General features: G+C 39.0%; 1 protein-coding gene and 1 pseudogene across 3 annotated transcripts in view; one reads left to right on the top strand and one right to left on the bottom strand.

Annotated features, from left to right (window-relative positions):
* Window positions 1-23,370, top strand: part of BMPR1A (bone morphogenetic protein receptor type 1A) — a 142,371-nt gene that overhangs the window by 84,960 nt on the left and 34,041 nt on the right. The gene's annotated exons all lie outside the window — the stretch shown is intronic.
* Window positions 3,427-4,316, bottom strand: LOC113632506 (ATP synthase subunit f, mitochondrial pseudogene; annotated as a pseudogene).

Below are 23,370 nucleotides of genomic sequence, written 5' to 3'. Positions count from 1 at the left end.
AAGGACTAAATGGAGTAGGGTATGTTGTGAAGGAAGAAGGGACACTGATTTGTGACTAGATGTTGAAAAGAGATGATGATGCCCACATTTTTTATCTGGAAAGCAGGGATAATATTGGGCATCGTTAATAGCAAACATAAGTAATTCTTCAAATCTAGTTAAATCCGAGTTTTCTAAGTTTAAAGAAACACTAAAATTGATGTTCTGCTGTATTGTTGGTCTCCTCATTTGTTTACATACAACAAATATTTTTGCACATTGTTGTTCAAGCCTTAGCATACTGAAAAGGAGGTATTGTGAAAAAAGCAAAGTATTGTCTCTTTAGAAGAGTAGTTTTTAGAGAAATAAATACTATTCTGCTCATTTATCTCTTTCGTTATTATTTTAAATGCTATATAAGATTTAGTAAAATTTAAGAATGTTTAAAGTATTTCTGCAGGTATAATTCTGACACTTACTGAAAGATGGTATCTCATTTAATAGAATTATTGCTAAATGAATGGAGACCTGTGAAGACGCTCATTAAGCAGAATTTGATGATTCCACTTTAACAAATAAACATTAGTATGATAACGTCCTTAGAGAAATACCTTATAGTGAGGTAATATTACCTTATAAAACTAACTACTTTTAATGCTTTTATTAAAGTTCTTTTCAACTCTTAATTGATGATTGATTTAGGGCTTTGCCATATTCAGAAATATTTCAACACTGTATGTTGAAAATAAAGTAGTCACTATTTGTTTTGTAATTACGCATTGTGTAAAATTGGAAAACATCACATTATTGAGGAAGGAAACACCACATTAAGAAAAGGCTTTATGATTAAACTATATTTTCAAGTTATTTCCTCTCTAACATAAATTTGGTTAAGCCCTCAAATTAATTAATATTTATACTATATATATTGTGTATGTATGTGTGTGTATAAATATATATGTATATATATTTTAAGATTCCTCTATCATTCTTTTTTTTTTTTTTTTTTTTTTTTGCGGTACGCAGGCCTCTCACTGCTGTGGCCTCTCCCGCTGCGGAGCACAGGCTCCGGACGCACAGGCTCAGCGGCCATGGCTCACGGGCCCAGCCGCTCCGCGGCACGTGGGATCTTCCCGGACCGGGGCACGAACCCGTGTCCCCTGCATTGGCAGGCGGACTCCCAACCACCGCGCCACCAGGGAAGCCCTCCTCTATCATTCTTATCTCAGGATAGTCACAACAGTGTTTCCCAGAGTGTTGAGTGTGTATCACTGGTAATATTCAGAATGATTTTAGGTGGCACACAGATGAATCTGTAAACTTTTCCAGTTATATATTTATTGTGACAAGTAATATTTAACATAGTGACAATTATGTTCACCTTTATTTTCTCTCTGTTTTGAATTCTGGTTCAGAAATTAGAGTTAATCATACCTTCAATTTATGGCAGTAAAATTACTATCTTTGTTCTTTACAAGGCCCTTGAGTTGATATATTTTATTTTGTCTTCTTTATTCTTGACTTCCACTCCCATTTTCCTTTCCTTCTGCCATAGGAAACCATTCTAATTTGTTTGCTCTATATCTTTGAGTGAATGTATCTTTATAAAACATAGTGTTGTTGGTGTGTATGTGTTTAATTGACTTAATTAGGCTTTGTTACAGATATTCTGCCCTTTTTTTTCCCCACTATTTTCTTTAGCACCAGAAAGTTATATCTCTTCATGTTGCTGTGTACATTCTTACTCGTTGCTTCTAACTTATGTTTAGTTTCCCATAGTGTACTGCACTACATTCTTCTACTTAGAGGCAACACACTCTTCTTCAAAGCACAGGCAGTGGAGCAAAGTTTCTTCAGTTTGAGTTCGAACTGCACCACGTCTTAGTTTGGGTTTCTTTGAAAGTAGAGCCTGAGAAAGGGATTTATGGCTTGGGTAGTTTATTTGGGAGATGATCTAGAGAAGCAGAAATGAGAGAATGGGAAAAGTGAGAGAGAGAAGAAAGTAAAGTTACATAAAATTTGTTCATGAGCTAGTTATCACTGTGAGCAACTGGGATTCAATTTCCTTGGGTACCTTCTGAATGCACCTCAGCATTGTCCCACCAAAGGACGGACAGGAACTTGGGACATTTATCCACTGACTTTCATCTTCTGTTAATTGAGGATGGCTCCTGGAGCTCTAACTCTAGCACTTGTGTAGTTTGTGCCTGTATACTGCTGAGCAGTCGTCTTTGGGTTTGGAGGAAGCCCTGAGGAGCAAAACAGAGCAGTGCCTTGGCTCACACTTGATGTCAGATGCTGTTGGACAGTGCATAGATCTGAGCACTGCAAGTGTCTGCCACCCCTTTTATTATGCAGATTACCTCGTGTTCTGTTAAGTCCACTCTGTCACTGACCCTTCAGAGTGGTGGCTGGTTGTAATTGCTAAAAGCAGTCTCTAAAACAGGAGGGTTAGGGGAACATGCTGTAGTCCCTCTACTGCAGCTGGTCCTGAGGCCATAATTGATCCTGTAATCTGTGGGATAGTGGTGCTGTCCATGGGTATATTGTGGGCAGGAAAGGCAAACCCACATCTGGAGTCAGTGTCAGTTCTGCACCTGCATGTGTTAGTTGGCATTCCACAGCAGCAGTAATTAGGTCACCTTCATGAGAAGGAAACCATGCTGCTGGGCCTTTGTAAAGCCTTCCTTTCTGTCACTAGGGCTCCTCCATTCACAGCCCTATTGCTTAAGCATTGAGGTGGTCGAGAGCAGAAGCTGGCTGATGTCCACTGACAAGTCACTCCATCTGTAGTTGGGATGCAGTTCAATGCACCTTCCCTCTTGGTGCTTTGTGGTGGGCATTAACATAAGACATAGAAGATTGGCACTTTGTGCCGACTCCCACAGAACCATCAACATGCCTCTTCTCCAAATTCTTTCTCTTATTTTCCAGTGTTTTTTTTTTTTGTTTGTTTGTTTTTTTGTTTTTGTGGTATGTGGGCCTCTCACTGTTGTGGCCTCTCCCGTTGCGGAGCACAGGCTCCGGACGCACAGGTTCAGCGGCCATGGCTCACGGGCCCAGCCGCTCCGCAGCATGTGGGATCCTCCCGGACCAGGGCACAAACCTGTGTCCCCTGCATCGGCAGGCGGACTCTCAACCACTGCGCCACCAGGGAAGTCCCTCTTATTTTCCAGTTTTGCCCCTTCTATCCCCCTAACCAGTCAGCCATACCATTTGCCACTCCCAGGGAGTCCATGTTTTCCCTTCTCTGGTCACTTCTCCCTGCGCCGTACCCACTGAGAGAATTTCTACCTCATCATTGTCTTTCAGAGCCATCCAAATAGGGCTGTAGAGCAGTAGTAATCCATTTTTTATTTGTTTCTGTTAACCAGGCCCCAGGTGTTTTTGTTTGTTTGTTTGTTTGTCATTGGCCACCAGTAACCTACCATAAAGTCAAGATACCAATATGGTAGAGGTAGGTGACGTGAAGCTCTGGGCCACCTCTTGTAGTTTAGTAGTGCCTTCTGGACCTGCCTAGGTCCTATTACATCACACAGTGGATTGCTGCTGTGCCTAACCTTGTGACTTGGTGGATCATGATGGGTAGCTCTGGTCACTAAACCTTAATGTTTCATGGTTGGGAACTCTGCTAGGGCCCAATATCATGCCAGGAGCTACACTTTTCATGCAGTGTTGTAGAAGTTATGTGCTTGCTTCAGAAAATCTGGAGGGCTGTGCTGCAACTCTCCTACTGGAACTTGCCAGAGAATTGACATGGCGTCCATTTACCACAGATGTCTCTAATACCTTTGCATCTGAGCATCAGGGCAGCTTGCATCAGAGCTTGACCTGCTGAGAGCCTCTTCTCCTCTAGATCCTAATCAAAACTGGCAGCCTTCTGAGTCACCCAGTGTCTTCTTTTTTTTAATTTAAAAAATTTAAAAAATGTACCAGTCATCTTTCATTGGGCATTAATTCTCAGGGTGTAATAGGATTCAGCAAAGATCAAGTTCTTCAAAGAGAGGTTCAGGGCAAAGATGGTCATGGTAAGGACTGCAGAGAGCACCCTTCACGTGGGACCCTCATCAGTGGTTCTTGCGTAGCTGTTCATGTTTGAGTTCCTTGTAAGAAACGCAGTAGTTGAAAAGCACGTCAGCTTCCAGCACCATAGAAACCCCAAGGGTGCTCCCTTTGTTTATATTGACATACTTGTTGTCATACTGGTAGTAACCTCTTTGAAACGCTCTGATGGTGCCTTTGGGGGTGAAATCTTGCGTCAGTATCCAGTTTGGCAGATCCTTTATTTTGACATCCATGAGTTTCTTCTCCACTGGTACAACTAACACTGTCTTGGATATTCACTGTCACTCAATCTTTGCTAATAGTTCCGTTTAACTAGAAGCCGCTGTTCTGATTTTCAGCTTAGCCTTCCCTCCGTTTGCTGAATTCCCTTTAAATGAATTGTATTTTTTTATGCCCATTCCGGGGCTCTGGGTTCCCTAAGCACTCATTTAGTTCTGGCTATAGGATCTATTATTCAGTGGCAAACCAATAGGCACGAAAGTCAGAGTTGTTTCTGTCCTGTGGACTGATAACAAGGGGGCCGACAAATTGTTGCCCATTTCTTGAAGCTCTGGGAGCAGTCCTCAGGCCCTCCCGACTGCAAGATCTATTAGCAGTGTGGCAGATGAGAGTTGCTTCTACGTCTGCTGAGATCTGTTAGCTGGAGCAGCCTTTTGAGGGTCCAGCATTGCAGAACGCAGTTATAGTGCCAGGCTTGAAGATGAGCTTCATCTTTCCTATTGGTCTCTCCTTGGACTCCATTGAAAATGTATTCCCACACCTACTGTCTTCTGTAGAGAAACCTAGAACTTATGGTCTCAGAAACATCCTACAGGCCTCTCAGGCTCTTTGGTTATTGTGCTACTCCTGAAAGGGAGACAGAGAAAGTCTATTCCCATTCTCTTCAATTCAAACTACCTCCTCATAACTCAGATATCTTTATTCTTTTCTTAATTTAAGTTTGGTGGGTATTCTCCTTGCTTACTTATTTGATCATTCTCCAGTTTGGATGCTTTTAGATTCTGGTGGTGGTTTGTGTTATTGCAACTGCATATGGTACTGTAGGAAGAGCGTGCCACAAGATTTCCAGTAGCATCTTTTCATAATCTATAGTGACATTTCAATTCCTGTCTTTATCCTCCATCCTAATACTTCTCTCCTGTTCTACTATCTTATATTTTCAATAGTTTCTTTCTGGGTGTCTCAGATAGAAATTCTAGTTTAACTTCTCAGCTCACCTACTTCCTACCTGTTCGTCCTTTCTTCCTTTCCTCCCTCCCGTCCATTTTTTTGTGGGTTAAGGGCTAGAGGAGGCTTAATTGTCTCTTTGCAGAACAATTTTTTTTAATTTTAAAAAGACTACATAAATGAGGCATGAATAAGTTCTTGCAATCAATTTTGACAGTATGCACCGAAACCTAAAGCCCTCTTCACTACCCTCACCCCACTGCCCTCCTTACCACAGTCCCCTCCACCCCATTTGCACCTCACCGACCTTTACATTACAGGTTATTGATTTGGGGGATTTATTTTTATAAAATTATGCATAATGAGAATACTTGCCTTATATAGTTAGTGTGAGGATTAAATGAGTTAGTACATGTCAAGTATGTATAACATGTTAGAATTCTTACTTCATAGTATAAAAAACAGTATTATAAGAAAAAACTAATAAACTTAGAGCAAAGATCATTCAAAATATGAAATAAGGCAGAAATATTTGGGGGGAAAGGGCTTTTGCATATACTAAGGTTCCCCGTTTCATGACTTGGATATAAATTTCTTTTCTCTAACATCTAGAAATCACCAGAGGGGTGGTGATTTGGGGAGCAAAGTTATTGAGCTAGTACTTGGATTGTTGGGCTAGTAGTAGCTGGCTATAACTGTAAGGTTTGGAGATACATTTGTGGATGTTAGTATACTTACAAAGAACTATTAGAGTTTATTATATGATTTTATAGTTGATTTAACTCCCCAGTTATGTTTCCCTTAAGATATTAATATTATTTTTATTCATTTCATTCACCTATTGAACATTTATTGTTTTGCTTAGTAACATGCTAGAAAATAGAGGCTACAAGTGCTGCAAGATAAGTCAGAAGAATCACCTGACTAAATAAGCGTTATGAGAGGAGGGATCACGTCTGTTTCATTGACTGTTGTATAAGTGTGATGCACATACCAAGTAATTAATAAATACTTTATGAATGAGTGTTAGTCAAGAGCTAAGGCGCAGCTATGGTTCATGTTCTGGGTACACTAGAAGTACAGAGATGGGCCAGCTCACTCAACCTGATATGTAGGGGTCAGGGATTGCTTACACAGATGATGCATAGATCAAGTCTGAAGAGTGAACTGTAGTTCACTTGGTGAGAAACAAAGGGAAGAACAAAAAGGATGTGCAAAGGATGGGAGTCTAAAAGGGATGCCTGTAAATATAGAGGCTTCGGTGATTTCAGCATAGTTGGATCATTGTAAAGGTATGAGGAGTGAATGGGAAGATGGTGTTAGAAAGCCTGGCGGAGGCCAGATCATAACAATTCTTCTTATGTCTTGGTAATTCCATCCTATGAAATGAGAATATTTATAGATTTTTTTAAGCAGAGAGCATGACAAGGTCATTTAGTTTTAGAAGTTAGGTTTGGTTTAGAAGTTAGCATTTTATTAAAAGTGATCATGTACTAGGCTGTACAGCAAGTTCTTATACAGTTCAAATGATCATATCAGCCATACTTTTTGTCAGCATACACTTAAGTTAAAACTGAGTAACAAACAGTATATACAGGCACACATTTGGAAATTTAAAAACCTACCTCCGTAAATCCCACAGGTCAAAAATAAAATGATAATGCAAGTCAGAAAACACCTAGAACTAAACAATAAAGAAAATTAGGACTTATTAAACTTGTGTGACATGTTGAAGCCTTACATACTCATATTAAAAGATTAAAAATATTAATAAGATAAGCACCTAATTTAAATTAGGAAAAGAACAACAGAATAAATTCAAGTGAAGTAAAATAGGTGATAAAAATAAAAGCTAACACTTGTAGAGCACTTGTTATATTTACCAGGCACTGTTCCATGTGCTTTACAAGGATTATCTCATTTAATCTTTGCAACAACCCTGTGAGGTAGGTGCTCTTATTATTCCCACTTTACAGATGGGAAAACTGAGGCACAGAGAAAAACTTATCTACACTTCTAGTTAATAAGTGATAGAATTGGGGCTAATTGGAAAAGTTTGTTTTGTTTTGTTTTGTTTTTTTAAGATACGATGGAGAGAGTTAACATAGCCAAAAGTTGGTTTCTTGAAAAGGCTGATAAAACAGACAAACGATTTGAATAACTGATCAAGAAAAACCCAGAAAGCACAAGTAGTATTGGGAATGGAAAGGAGGACATAACTTCAGATATAGCAGAGATTTTTTAAAAATAAAAGATACCTTGAATAAGTTTATGCCTATACTTTTTTTAAAATCTATTTATTTATGGCTGCATTGGGTCTTTGTTGCTGAGTGCAGCCTTTCTGTAGTTGTGGTGAGCGGGGGCTACTCTTTGTTGCGGTGCACGGGCTTCTCATTGCAGTGGCTTCTCTTCTTGCAGAGCACGGGCTCTAGGTACACGGGCTTCAGTAGTTGCAGCATGCGGGCTCAGTAGTTGTGGCTAGCAGGCTCTAGAGCACAGGCTCAGTAGTTGTGGCACATGGGCTTAGTTGCTCCGTGGCATGTGGGATCTCCCCAGACCAGGGCTTGAACCCATGTCCCCTGGATTGGCAGGAGGATTCTTAACCACTGTGCCACCAGGGAACTCCTACATTTTACAATTTAAATAAAACAACAATTTTTAAAACGTGACAATAAAATTGATTAAGGTGAAATAAAAAACCTAGATATTTCTGTAATTATTAGAGAATTTTAATTTTTAGTGAAAGATCTGCTTCCTCCCATATACTCACAGATAAGCCCTTGGCTCAGATGATTTTAAAGGTGAGTTCTATGAAACTATTCAAGTGGTAGATATGTCCAGATATACAAAGACTGTTTGAGAGAATAGCAAAATCAGGAAAGTTCCTCAGCTTATTCTGCGTGAGTAGTATAACCTTGATACCGAAACCAGACATGGATAATATGAGAAAAAAATTATAGGTCAGTCTTTCTTATGAACGTAGATGTAAAACCTAACAAAATTGTTAGCAAAACAAATCCAGTGGTGTATCTAAATGAGATCATGTCTACAGCACTGCAATACAGTTCTGACACTGCCTACCCACTGTTAGTGTCAGACTCCACAGTTTTAAGGGCACAGTCCCCAACAAGACTGCCCTCACTTGAGATGCCAGTCACAAGTTTGGAGGTCCCCAGGCTACTCACACTTCTGACTAACTGGCTACAAATCCAGGAGGATTCCCGTGACCGCCCCCCACATTTGACAATTCATTTATATGACTCAAAGAATTTAAGAAAGTGGTAGACTTATTTTTTAAAATAAATTTATTTTATTTATTTATATTTGGCTGCGTTGGGTCTTTCTAGAGAAAGCTGCGTGCAGGCCTTCTCTAGTTGTGGTGAGCAGGAGCTACTCTCTTTTGCAGTGCGCGGGCTTCATGTTGCCGTGGCTTCTCTTGTTGCAGAGCACAGGCTCTAGGTGCATGGGCTTCAGTAGTTGTGGCACGCGGGCTCAGTAGTTGTGGCACGCGGGCTCAGTAGTTGTGGCTCGTGGGCTCTAGAGCGCAGGCTCAGTAGTTGTGGTGCACGGGCTTAGTTGCTCCGAGGCATGTGGGATCTCCCTGGACCAGGGCTTGAACCCATGTCCCCTGCATTGGCAGATGGATTCTTAACCACTGTGCCACTAGGGAAGTCCCAAGTGGTATACTTATGATAGTTTTATCAATATAAAGGATACAGATTGGGACCAGCCAAATGAAAGACACACAGGGTGAGGCCAGGGAGGCTTCCAACTGTGGAGCTTCCATGCCCTCTTCCCCTGGAATTAGGGTGTGTTGTCCTAGGAAGCTTATCTGAGACATGGTGTTCAGTTCTTACTGGAGTTTCATTATGTAGGCATGATTGAATAATTGGCCACGTGACTGAACTCAATCTTCTGCCCTCCCTATCCATACTCCCTGGAGGCTGGGCTGGCTTCAAGCCCCAAACCCTCTTTTTTTTTTTTTTTTTTTTTTTTGCCGTACCAGGGCCTCTCACTGTTGTGGCCTCTCCCACTGCGGAGCACAGGCTCTGGAAGCACAGGCTCAGCGGCCATGGCTCATGGGCCCAGCCGCTCCGCGGCATGTGGGATCCTCCCGGACTGGGGCACGAACCCTTGTACCCTGCATTGGCAGGCGGACTCTCAACCACTGTGCCACCAGGGAAGCCCCCAAACCCTCTTCTAGTCATATCACTGGTCATTTTGGTGACCATCCCCCATCCTGAGTCATTCATTAGCATAAACTCAGGTGTGGTCCATGAGGCTTGTGAATAACAAAGACACTTCTGTCACCCAGGAGCCAGGCACAGAGACCAGACAAAATATTTATTTAACGATGACAAAACAGAATTTATCCCAGAAATCCGAGGATGTTAATGTGTTAGTTATTGTTGCTGCATAACAATTCATTCCAAAACGTAAGGACTTGAAATAATGAAAGCTGAAATTAACTTACAGAAATTCAGGAGCAATTTACGGGGTGGTTTTGATTCAGGATATTTTGTGAGATTGTAGTTTTGTCAACAGGGGCTACATTCATTTAAAAGCTTGACTGGAGGAGAATCCACTTCCAAGATGACAAATTCTCATGGCAGTTGGCAGGAGGCCTCTGTTCCTCACCGTATGAGCCTCTCCACAGATTCCTTGAACATACTAACACCATGGCAGCTGGGTTTCCCCAGAATAGATATCCAAGAAAGAGAGCAAGGAGAAAGCTGCATTACCTTTCAAGACCTAGTCTCAGAAGTCATACTTTGTCACTTTCACTTTATTCCGTTTGTTAGGAGGGAATCTCTCAGTCTGGCCCACTCTCAAAGTAATTAGGTTCCACCTCTTGAAAAGAGGAAAATGAAAGAATTTGTGGACATATTTTAAAGCTACCACAGATAGCTTACTCTTTGAGAGAGCTCTCAGGGACTTCCCTGGCGGTCCAGTGGGTAAGATTTTGCCTTCCAATGCAGGGAATGCGGGTTTGATCTCTGGTTGGGGAGCTAAGATCCCACATGCCTTGCAGCCAAAAAAACCAAAACATAAAACAGAAGCAATATTGTAACAAATTCAATAAAGACTTTAAAAATGGTCTACATCAAAAAAAAATCTTAAAAACAAAGAGAGCTCTTAATACGGATTATTACTAATTAATTTATACATTAACACATTGAAGGAGGAAGCCACTGTGATTATATCAATAGATGGAGAAAAAGTACGTGATGTAATTCAACCCCATTTATGATGAAAACTCTTATTAGCAAATGAAGAATAGAAGGGAACTGTAATGTGATAAAGAATATCATTAAGTTTATAATTAATTTAGGAACAGTTGATGTACATGATCTTGAAGTTTTCTGTACATAATGTGGTATGTTTTTCCATGTGTTAAAGTTTATTCTGTATCCTTCAGCAGTATTTTAAAATTGTCCTTGTATCAGTGTTGTACACTTGGAAGTACAAAATGGTACAGTCCCAGAGGGGGTTACCAAAATATCTACCAAAAGTACTATCAGACCCAGAATCCCACTTCTAGAAATCTATCCTTCAGAATTATTTACCCAAACAACAATAACAAAAGCATCTATTCAAGTTTATTTATTGCAGCATTGCTCATAATACCAAAACCTAGGAACAACCTAAAATGTCCATCAACATAAGAATGGATAAATACAGGTATAAAATAATCATAAAATGGAATACTATATAACAATGAAAACGAATTAAAAGGAACTATATGTATCTATGATGGTAATCACAACGTTGAGTGAAAAATAAGCAAATTATAAAAATATACATATAGGAAGATACAATTTTTATACATCTATAGCAAATTTAACGGTATGCAAAACAATAATATTTAACGGTATGCAAAACAATATTATATATCCCATATTTGGGATATATACCACATATAGTATAAAAGCATGTAAAGACATGAGTGTTAAATACCATAATCAGAATAGTGGTTCCCTCAGAACCAGGGAAAGGGTGGCGCTTCAGTGGTATTTGCCCTGCTTTACTCAGTACCTATATAATTAGGTGAAGTCTTTGAGGCACTATATTCAGGAGTGTAGTTCATAGACTCATAGGATATGAGAGGTAGAAGTCTTCATAGTATTATTTATTTTACAGATGAGGAAACTAAGGCCTGGAGAGGGAAGTGAGTGGGCCAAGGTCAGCTAGCCAATTAGGCAGAATTTGCAACTGAATCCTAGGTCTCCTGACTCTAAGACTGTGTTACTTAACACAGTATATTTTTATATCTAATAAAAATATAAGTTGATAAGTATTTAATAAAAATATAAGTTTTATATTTAATAAAAATATTTTTATATTTAATAAAAATATAAGTTGATAAGTATTTAAACTAGGAGCTGAAAGAAAGATACTAAAAGGGAAAAAAGGACAAGTTAATGTCAAGTCTGCCACAGAATTTCTTCATGAAAACACTCTAAACCAGCACATTCTAACCTAAGACATGTTCTGACAGAGTAAAGAAAATAAAATGGAGATGTTTCATCCAAAACGGGGAAAACTCTTTCTGGATTTCCAAGCTCTTCACATTAATAAGCCCGAATTTGTCATCTTGAGTGTTGTTTCTCAGACCTATAGGTTTGCAGGTTTCGTTTCCTATAGTTTGTGGTTCATGCTTGTCAGGGCAGAACTGTTTAACAATCTGATTTTAACACCCTCTGGTCTTATTCAGGGCCTTTGGTTACTTACAATTTACATATAAATACTACCTTTGAACCTTTACTTAATTGAAAGATTACAGTTGAGTTTAGATAGTGCTTTGAAGTTCCCTTTGTCAGACCACATTGTTTGTACCAAAGGACTGTATTTTCTTTTTGTCTGTGGTTATTTCCACAATTATTTAACTTGCTGTAACTATGTGGTACTGTCAGAATATAACCCAAGCCATTGTTTGCCTTAAGCAATATTTTAGGTCTTGGGAAATAATGTTTACTGATACATGTCTTTCTTAAAGACCTTTTAATTTACTCAAATATACTCAAGACATTGAGTCTCAAGACATACTCAAGACCTTTTAATTTACTCACATATACTCAAACTTGAGTATATCCAGTGAAAACAGTGGAAAAAAGTTTTTTTTACTGGATCTTGACACAAGTCAGGGCTCAAAGTGAGCAAAAGGAAGTAGTGTGGTTTTTGTATCATTTCAGTTGTGTTGAGAAAAGGAAATGGCATAGTTTATCCATAGCATAGCCCTTATGGGAAAGTCTCATTTGTATGTGAAAGTAAAAGGAATTGGCATAACGTTTTAATTCCTTCTGCTATACTCAATCATTCCCTCAGCAAATATTTATTTAGTACCAAATATGTGCCAAGCACCATCCTAGGTGCTACAAATACAGAGTGAAAAAGTAGACTTATACACCTGCCCTTATGGAGCATACATTCTGGAGCAGGTGGCAGGCAATAAACAAAACAAATAGTAAATTATATGTAAAATTACAGGTGACAAGTGCTAAAGAGAAAAAAAAATATCAGGGATGGAAGATGGGAGTGCCAGCGATGTGGATGGGATTACAGTTTTAAATAGGATGAGCAGGAACACTAAATAAGAAAGGGGTACTGAGTAAGCACTTGGAAGAGGTCAGGTAGCAAGTCATATGGATAGATGTCTTGGGGAGGAATATTATAGACAGAGGAACTTGCAGAGGTCCTGCAGCAGGGCCATCCCTGAAATGTTTGAGGAACCAGGAGGCCCATGCTGCTGAAGTAGAGGAGTTGGAGTCTTGTTGGCCATGGTAGATTTCAGCTTTTACTCTGAGTGAGTTGGAGAACCATTGGAGGGTTTTGAAAAGGGGAGTGATGTGATCTAATATGCTTTTTATCACCACTTTGGCTGCTGTGTTGAGAATATATTGTAGGTGGATAAGGGCAGAAGCAAAGAGTCCAGTTCTAGGAGGCTTTTTCAGTAATCCAGGCAAAAGGTTAGTTAGTGACTTGGACCAGAGAGATAATAGTGGATGTGGTGAGAAATGCATAGGTTCTGGATATATTTTGAAGGTAGAACCAACAGGATTTGCTGACCATAGCCTGTGGAGTATGAGAGGGAAGAAGGGAGTTGCCCAGAATGACTCCAAGACTTTTGGCCTGGGAAACTAGAAGTAGAGGGGCTGTTAGTTATGGTGAGAAAGACCAAGGGTCTAGCAGATTTAGGGGGTAAGAGGAGGAAGACCAGGAATGATAAATTATATAGCTGCTGATTACATTATTAAGTAAATTTTTATACTATTTGAGCTATCTTAAAAGTAATTCTATCTTGTACCAGTCTTTTTTGTTGTTGTTGCATATGTGTTATTGAGTATCTTTTTCTGAGATATTTGACATTACTCAGAAGTACTAATTTTATGCTGATCTAACCCAGAATACTCAAGTGTACCTTTTCCTTTAATATTTGGTTATATCAGAAAAATTATCTCTCTCTGACCTAAAATATAAGGAGAATTTATTGGCTGTTAACTGAAAAGTCCTTAAGCAATCCAGGTGTCAGGCAGGGTTGTTTGAGCAGCTCATTGGTAGCTCCAAGGATCTGGCTTCTTTTACTCTCCCAGCTCTGCCTCTGGTTCCCCTTCTGGTCCCAACGTAGCTGCCAGCAGCTATTTTCTTATTCATGTTCAATCTGAAAGAGTGACTTTATCTCTGCAGGGCCAGCTGAAGTCCTTAGACCATGTTAGTACGGCTCACCCCTGAACTTTTCATTGTGGCATAGGAGATAGAATATGCTGATTGGCTTGGCCTAGGACAGAGCCTCTACTTCTGGTGCTTCAGGGAAACCTGTGTACAATGAATTTTTTAAAGTTGTAGATAGAGGAAAAAAAGTGGAGAAAAATGGTTGATTTTTAAATTACTTTTGCATTGTACAAGCACTGTGGTTAACACAGCAAGAATATGATTCCTTTTGTAAAGTGGTCAAATGAGAAGGAAAAAAAGTAAAGTAAAAGTAAAGTTGCATTCAGACATTAGTTTGATTAAGATAATTTTTCTTCTTAGAGGCCTAACACTATTGCTTTTTGAATATCTAGAACGTAAGAGGAAATTCCCTGACAGTCCAGCAGTTAAGGCTCTGTGCTTTCACTGCTGAGGACCAAGGTTCGATCCCTGGTCAGGGAACTAAGATCCCGCAAGCCTTGTGGCGTGGCCAAAACAAAATGGAATCTGATAGGTCGTTCTCGTCAAGAATAGTTGTTTCTCCACGAGGAGATCCCTATTGGCATTTGGTTGAGACAATTCTTTGTTTTGAGGGATTGTCCTTGCACATTGCATTGCATTTTCCATTTTGGGCCCTGGTCACTGTGTGTCCTGTCCTACCCCAGTCATTGTTCCAACCGAAAAATCACCTGTATATTTCCATATCTTCTTAGGGAGGTACAAACTTGCAGAAACTTGTGACTCTTTTTGAAAGGGTGTTTCATATTGAGGACATAAATACAGATATACTTTGATTTGGTTTCCTGAGTGAAAAATGGGTTTGTTTTTTGTTATTCTTGAAGTTCTGCTTTGACTTTTTTCCCCCAGTTCTAGAAGTTAGATATAGTCTCCTTAAAAATTGATTTAGCATTTGGATTAATTTTTTGGCCACAGGGATTTACTGAGTTAATTCCAGAAGTTTTTGATTAAATGTATCGCTAAGGAAAAGAGAAATGTTTTGATAGCCAAATTTTGGTGCTCTTTCAAGCATTTTGACTTGGGTCACATAGGTTAGAACAGAAAGACCACCCAATCTTGAACAAATTTCTAACTTTGATAGGTTAAAATTATTTGTGGTGGGAAAAGTGAAATAGGTACTGAGTCTAGAAGAATTCATTCCTAAAGTCAGAATATCTTAGAATACTCTTTGAATATATATTAAAACATACTTTGTAAGCACTTAGGAAATGTTAGACCTCTTTGATGAAGTGAATATATTAAAAAATGTTTATGTAGTATGTGTGGATATAGTCAGTCAGTTACCCTCTGAGATCTGTTGTCTGAAAGTATTTGTATCAATCAGGGCCCTGTCAGGAAAGCTGAAACCACACTGGTTATTTTAACAGAGAGAATTTGGTGTAGGGAGTTGACTACACAGGTATTGGAGGATTGAAAAAGCTAAAGGAACACTGGGATTAAACTGAAATACTAATTGTGGGAAGGAAATACCACCCTTAAGAGGCTGAGGTTTCAGAACCTAGAAGCTTGGAGGAGTGCCCCTGTGGAGCCCTGACCCAGTCCTCTGTTGAGGGAGCTCAGAGCCCAGCTACTGCCGGATCCCGAGGACCTGCTCTGGGGTCTTGAGGCACTGGCACTCAGACCCTGAGGTGTAGGCACAGTTGGGTCTGAACAGGGGCCATGAGGCTGGTTCTGGGAGTGTGGAAGGAAGCTGGAAATGGAATCTGCTGCTGCTGCTATGGCAAAGGCTGTAGTTCAGATAACTCTGACAGGAACAACAAACAAAGTCAGAAAGATGAAAGTCCCTTCTTCCCTCCCCTTTTGGCAGAACCTATCAAGGAACCAGCTGGTAAAAGACTTGTTAGTGGTATCCCAGGTCAGCATCACAAAGCAGAATGGTTAGGTTTTATTTGGGGGCCGTGGGGGGGGGGCTTGTTATTGCTTTGTTTTTGCTGAAAAGCAATAGTGTAATAAGGGGCACAGTAGTTTCCATTTTTTTCTCATTACCTGTCGCTCCTGACTATGCAATAGTGAATGGAATTTGAGCTTTCTCAGCAGCAGACTTGCTACTTATTGGTTGTGTGAACTTGAGCAAGTTTCTTAACTTTGCTGAGCTTCACTTTTTCCTTGCAGAGTTGTGAAGATGAAATAAAATCTTATGTGGCTCAATAAAGAATAACTTCCTATTTCCCTTTTGATGTACTTACTGGATAAAACACTGCACTTGGGAATAAAAGACCTGGGTTTTAGTTTTTGCTTCAAGTTACTAGCTGTATAGAATTCAGCAGGTCACTTTAGCTTCCTGAACCTGTCTCTTCTCTGTAAAAGTAGGAATAATTTTACTTACTGTAAGGGTCATATACGTATGGTATAAGGCATGTGAAACTAACTTGCAAATTATTAAGATGGTGATGTGCTAACATAAAGTTGCCACTAAACACTATATATGATTTTCTCTCACTTAATTGGCACAGAAGACCTAGATCTGTATTATGCTAGACCCTGAACTATTCAGTAACCACATTATACTGATTTTATCTCTATAAAAATATTGTGCAGAAACAAAGACAGTATTGTTTACCATTACTCATAATATACCTATAGGGATGACCAAATTCTGTTGCCTCCTAGGCATTTCTGCAACTACTGATTCACTTTACCTGTTTTTTTGTCATTTGTGCTATTCCAGAGGAGAGACAGAAGAATAACACCCAGACCCCCTCAATTAACTGCTGGCATTAAGAATTTCTTCTGAGCACTGATGTACCAAAGATTGGTATATAGCATAATCTAGTTCTAATTATTTGTGAGGTTTTTTTGTTTAATAAGATGAAACAAACAAAAAAGCTTTGGAGAAACTAGGTTAGTGAATTTGTAGTACAAAGTTGAATGGTGTTTTGAAAATAGATTATCCCGTTTTTTAAAATAGTTCATAAACAAAGAAGCATTTATTGTGCATCTAATATTGAGGCCCCCACTGAGGGATATAAAACATCTAAGTGCATCAACTATAATAATGCCATACTAGTTTGTCTTACCTCTCTGTTCCTGGAAGAATTTTACTTGTGTTGGGGAGAACAGTTTCTTGGCACTGAAGGAAAGTGAAAGGTTTTGAATGAAGAGAGGACAATTGAGCAGAAATACAGAGGTTAAAAGTTGTTAAATTTGCTTTGAATAAATAATTGAGCATTGGGGAAAGGAAGGTCTAGTCAGAAGGTTATTTCAAGGGTGATGATGAAATTAGTGACCTCAGGGTAGATGAAGGCATCACAGTTAGAAATGTCTTTATGAAGTGGAACTTCCCCATCCCTACTGTAGGTCAGAATTTAGCTAGATGGTTGGTTCTCTTAGCTCCTTTTTCAGACTGTACAAAAGTTCTCATTATGAATGTCTCACCCATCACAAGTTCTCACAGCATGGACTCCAAGGCAGGCTTTTTGGTGAGATTCCTGTGTATTACCACAGATACACTCATAACTATTTATTTAAGCATGTTATTTTTTAAGGGTTTATGTTTAGATTTGGGTGACCTTTTTTACACTGATATAAAAATAACCTGAGTAGTGCTTCTCCATTTGTATGTGTATATATTAGTTTAGGAATTGATGGGGTTGGAGGTTAGAAATGGGGAGGGGATGGATGAGTTGCTTGTTAAGGGAAAAGACAATATTCTTATGCTAATCCAAACTCTGGATCAGGAGCAAAGCAGCCGTGCAAACAATGGCTGTGGAGCCAGAAAGTCTGCAGTGAGTCTAGTCCTCAGAAAGCTTGTCAGACAAGGCGCCTGGAGCTGCCTAGGGGGAGGGACCCCTGGAAGGGAGAGTTTTCTCCTTACTACTTTATGGAGTTGGCAGTTAGCCAGCTTGTTGAAAATTCCCAAACCTCACTACTAGAAAGTAAAAATTAAGGGTGGGGGGCTTAACGGAAAGAGGAAAGAATGACTTTAGTCTGTTTTTTCAGCTGACTTCAGCCTTTTCCTGTTTTGTTTTGTTTTTTTTTTAAATCCTGATTGAACTATTGGTTTAACTTTCTTGCTGTTTGCAAAGCTTTAAATTTTTTTATTTAAAAATAATTTATATTTTATTGAGTAATGTTGTAGTCTTATTATCCTGAAAAAGAAGCCACCAACCTGTGTATATAGCAAAGGAAAGTAAATGTATTTAGATGCCTTTTTGGACTACTTAATAATAGCTTTTAAATATGAAATTTTAAAAGCTATTTAAAATTTAAAAATTTTGATCATGTGGCATTTCAAATGTCTGCATTTCCTTATATTCTTAACATTGCATGATCAGATATTTTTAATTTTCATATAAAAATTCCAGTGAATTATTCTAGGAATTTAAAATATTTTTTATTTTCAGATGTTAGAATTATAAAATACTCAGTTTCAAGAATGGTTGCAAAATAAGGTTACTATTTTTGCTATATCATAATTTTAGAAATAGTTAATATGCTAGGACAAATAAAGGGGAAATCATCAGTACTTCTGTTATGAATAACAACAGTTACAACAATAACAACTAACATCTGTTATTTATTGAGTGCTCAATACCGAGATGCAAGGCGCTAACTCATTTAGGTTAGTAATATTGTCCCCATTTTGTGGCTAAGGAAACCAAGACCTAGATAGCTTACGTAGCTTCCCCAAAATTACATAGCAAATAAATACTGGAGCTGATTTTTGAAACCAATAGACTGACATCAGAACTTAACTTTCTTAAATTTGCCAGGATATTATATGAAAAGTGCCTTTACCTAGAACACAGAAGTGATGTCATCGTTATGGAATCCATAGTTTAAAAGGGCAAATGTAACCGTGTATAGTGTGGAACTAGGGACAGGTTTTCCCCCACAAAAAAATGAGCCTTACTTATTGAGGTAATTTAAAAACAAAGAATATACTCTGGTTACTCCTTTGAAAGAAAGATGTTAGTTGTATTATCCAGTTAGTTCTTTGAGCATTGTGACTATTTATGTTATACTTTTTTTTTTTTTTTGGCCACACCACGCATCTTGCGGGATCTTAGTTCCCCTACTAGGGATTGAACCCGGGCCCTTGGCAGTGAAAGCGTGGAGTCCTAACCACTGGACTGCCAGGGAATTCCCTATATATGTTATACTTGTATTGTTATACTCTGACTTGACTATGCCTTCCAGACTTCTGTCTTTTGGTTGACTGTGCAATAACTTATAGTGATTAGGCTTTTATTATTTCAACAAATTTCTTGGAATTGACTCTATTATAGCAATGAATGTTATCTACTGCTGCCCAACAGATTACCAAAAAACTTAGCAGCTTAAAACATCCAGCATTTATCATCTCATTCTGACCATCAGGAGTCCACCAGAGGCTTAGTTGGATGGTTCTAGTTTAAAGTCTCATAAATTGTGGTTAAGATGTCTATGAAGCTACAGTTACTGGAAAGCTTCCCTGGCACCGATGGATCCACGGCCAAGGTGGCTCACTCACATGGCTGTTGGCAGGAGGCCTGAGTTCTTTGCCACATGGGCCTCTTCATAAGGCTGCGTGGGTGTCCTTATTGACATGGCAGCTAGCTTCCCTAAGAGTGAGCAAGGAGGAATCTGAAGTGCCTTTTATGATCTAGTTTCAGAAGACAAGCCGTCGTTTCCACCTTATTTTATTTTGTTAGAAGTGAGTCATTAAGTCCAGTGGGAATTCAAGGGAGGAAATTAGGCTTCACCTTTTGAAGATAGTGTCAGAGCATTTGTGGACATATTTTAGATCACCGTAATGATCTTTTGGTAGATTGGTGGGGTTTTTTTAACTGTGAAAAATATCACTTATGAATATTAGTTTATATTCCAGCTGTGGTAATGTATACTATATTAATATTGTACATGATGGATCCTGGACCATGAACTTATTTTTATCAGTGAATGCCAAGTAAATACATATGATGTTAATGCTTTTATTAATCTAATTTTTAAATGAACATTGGTGTTCTAGTGCCTTCTTCTCTTTTCATTCTAGAAGGCCATCTCATACAGAACTGTAGCTTTAAATATCTCTATGCTGTTGACATAACAGATTTATATCTTCAGTCTCAAAAGTTTCCTTTAAGTTTCAGAACCAAATGCCCATTAGACAGGGCCTCCCTGGTGGCGCAGTGGTTGAGAGTCCGCCTGCCGATGCAGGGGACACGGGTTCGTGCCCCGGTCCGGGAAGATCCCACATGCTGCGGAGCGGCTGGGCCTGTGAGCCATGGTCGCTGTGCCTGCGCGTCCGAAGCCTGTGCTCCACAACGGGAGGGGCCACAACAGAGGCCCGCGTACCGCAAAAAAAAAAAAAAAAAAAAAATGCCCATTAGACATTCCCTTTGAGTAATTTCAAATGTCTAAAAATTGAACCATTGATCTCTTCTCCCCACTTTTTTCAAAATCCATTTGTCCCCATTTTCGGTAATTGCTCATGCCGGAAATGTAGGGATCTTTTTTGACCCCCTCACTCTCCCTTACCCCCACATTTAATCCATTACCAAGGCTTACTGAATCTGTGAAATATATCTTGACTCCATCCACTGTACCACCACCACCCTAAGCTTAACCACTATTGTCCCTCTCCTAAACTGCTACAATATCCTTCTTAATGGTCTGTTTCCTTCTGCTTTTGTCCCCTCCAGTTCATTACAGAGAAACCAGATAATTGCCTTCCCATCCCACTTACATTTAAATCCCAAATCCTTCATATGATCTTGCCTGACCTGGTCCTTGACTTTTCTGTCTCTTCAACCTCATCTTCCACTACATTAACCCTTGTTCTCAACATTTCAGAAACATTGTGTTCTCCTTTGCTCTTCTCTGCCTCAAGATCTTTGAGCAGGCTGTTCCTTATGCCTAGAACAAGCCCCCTCCCCAACCTCGTGTCTTTACCTGACTAAATAACTCTTTTATTCTTCAGATTACACCTTAAATGTCACTTTTCTACATTGCTTCCCTTGAACACTCTATCTGAATTAGATTAGGTCACTCCCCATGTCCCTCAAGGACCTGGCACTTTTCTTTTTTGCACTCACCTCAAGTTGTGATCACGTATCATTTGTATTGTCTTGTTTGATGTCTAAATATCTTAATTATCTTATTTGACTGTGAACTCCATGAAGGCTCAGTCTGTTTTGCTCTCTCACTATATTCTCAGTGTCTCATACAGAATCATGTATATAATAGGCACTTAATAAATATTTGGGAAATAAATTAACATTCAATAGCGAGAACACTATTCACTCAGGAATTCAGAGCTGGAGGGAATCTGATAAGTCATTTAATTGGTCTAGTCTTGTTTGCATCATGCCTGTCATGTCCTTGGCAGAGGTACATTCACACTTTATTCCTTTGATACTCTGTGAGCAAAGATCCCTGGTCCTTTCAGTTGTATCTCAAGTGTAGTCATTTCTCTATCCTTTGCATTCTTGTCATTCTTCTCTAAAGTATTTGAGGCCTGACCAGGTGGGATAAAGTAAGATGGTTACCCTCTTTGATTATGGCAGTGTGCTTCTATCAATGCTTGATTAGATTGCCTTCATGTCTTAGAATTGTCATAAGCACTGATGCTTATTGAGCTTGTAGTCAACTAAAACCTAACATTTTTCTTTTAAAGATTAGGGGCTTCCATTGTTAGATTACAAATGAGGCACTTGAAGCCATTTTACCTTTAGCCTTCTCTTGGCTGATAGCTGTTCTCCATACAAGTTGTTGCAGGGTTTTTAGTGTATAAAAATGTCTTGCAGATGGGATTGTCGTGGAGAGCACCTGTTACTTCCTGTGCCAGGTTGGCAAGTATGTTATAAACATGTCTGAGAGGAGGAAACTTTTATTAAGTACCTACTCTGTACCAGGCTTTTCTAAATACTTTATAATGTATAGTTTACATTATGTAATGTATGTAAAATATCCAGCAAGGCAGCATAGGGTAGCAGTTAACACATGGGCTCGAGAATCAGATCCTCTTGATTAGAATTATGGCCCTGACACTTACCAGCTGTGTGATCTTCGATAAATTCCTTAAACTCCACTTGCCTTAGTTTCCTCATCTGTAAAGTTAAAATAATAAATTGTGCCTATCTTACAAGGTGGTTGTGATGATTCTGTAAATTAATATTAATATATTCAAAGCATTGTAATGGTCTGCCACATAGAGGTGAATATATGTTAGCTATTACCTCATGTAGTTCTCAAAATAATTGTGAGTTAATGTAATTCCAGTTCTACAGATGAGGAAACTCATCCAGAGAGGTGAAGTTACTTATTTAAGGCAGATCCAGGATTTAAACTTGTGCGGAGAGTGGTAGAGTCACAGATGTTTGTGTAGAAGGAATCACACATGATCCCTTTCCTCTGAAAGGGACTGTGAGTGTGGCAGGTGCTTAGGGTCTCATCGACTGTACTGCAGGATGCCTTGGCTGTACCTGTAATGAGACAGGACCACATATTAGCTTAAATAAACTGATGAAGAAGCAGTGACACTGAAAGATGGAACCAGTCATAGCAGTCCGTTTCCTGACCAAGAATATGAGGCCCTTGAAGTAGAATCTGTCATACTCATATTTTTATTTCTAGCCCCTTGCATTGATGTATAATACATACTCAGAAAACACTGTTGGTGAATAAGTGAGTGAACGAATAAATGAGTGAAGGTATGGGGAGAGAGTGAGAGCTAGGAAGAGAGGCAGAAATGATACCAGAGTTTTTGGCACGGGTGACTGGAGGGATGACACCACCCTCCTCTGTGATAGCAAGTGGAGGAGGAGGAGGCAGGTCTAGAGCAATGAGAAGAAAAGTTAGTGAGTTTGATTTGGACAGGTGGGATGTAATCCTAGTGGAGATATTTAATAGGCAAATAGAAATAAGGAGAGAGTTCAATGTTGGAAATATACTGGAAACTTCTTTTGAATTTGAAACCTGGAACAAGTATCCCATAATTTCAAGAAGTGAGTTTTCTCAAATACTGTTAACTCATATTACAGATGTTATTCTGTAATAATTTTAGACTTTACATCTTACTCTCTCAACATTATGTAGATGGAAATCAAATTAATTTCATAGTAGAGAAATTAGAGATTTTAGAATAAGCCATATATAAAATGTACAATATAAATGACATCTCACTGTATATCTTATTTCCTCAATACTCTTAAGTGCCTTTGGAGAGCTAGTTAAAGTGAAAAATTCTTAGTTAACATAGAAAGCTTGGGATATTTATGGTAGAAATCATGCCAGGATAATTGTGTTACAAATAAATAATATCATTTTCATTGAGGAATAATTCAGGCTGACGTCAGTAAAATCAGTTGCCTGAACCAGCAGGATGAGAGAAGAAACAGAAGCATATTCATCTTTACACAAACTAACCTTTTTTTCTGTTACCTCTTTAACTATCTTATAATTGCCAAACCTTAATTGGGGAGGTTATGTTTCATGTGATCCATATGAAAAGCTCAGTTTTATCCTAATGAA

Source organism: Aethalodelphis obliquidens, unplaced genomic scaffold (assembly GCF_003676395.1).
Source record: "Aethalodelphis obliquidens isolate GAN/ISIS:26980383/991018 unplaced genomic scaffold, ASM367639v1 scaffold37, whole genome shotgun sequence".
NCBI classification, from domain to species: Eukaryota; Metazoa; Chordata; class Mammalia; order Artiodactyla; family Delphinidae; genus Aethalodelphis; species Aethalodelphis obliquidens.
Note: the sequence above shows the minus strand (reverse complement) of the source record. Positions and strands in the feature narration are given on the sequence as shown.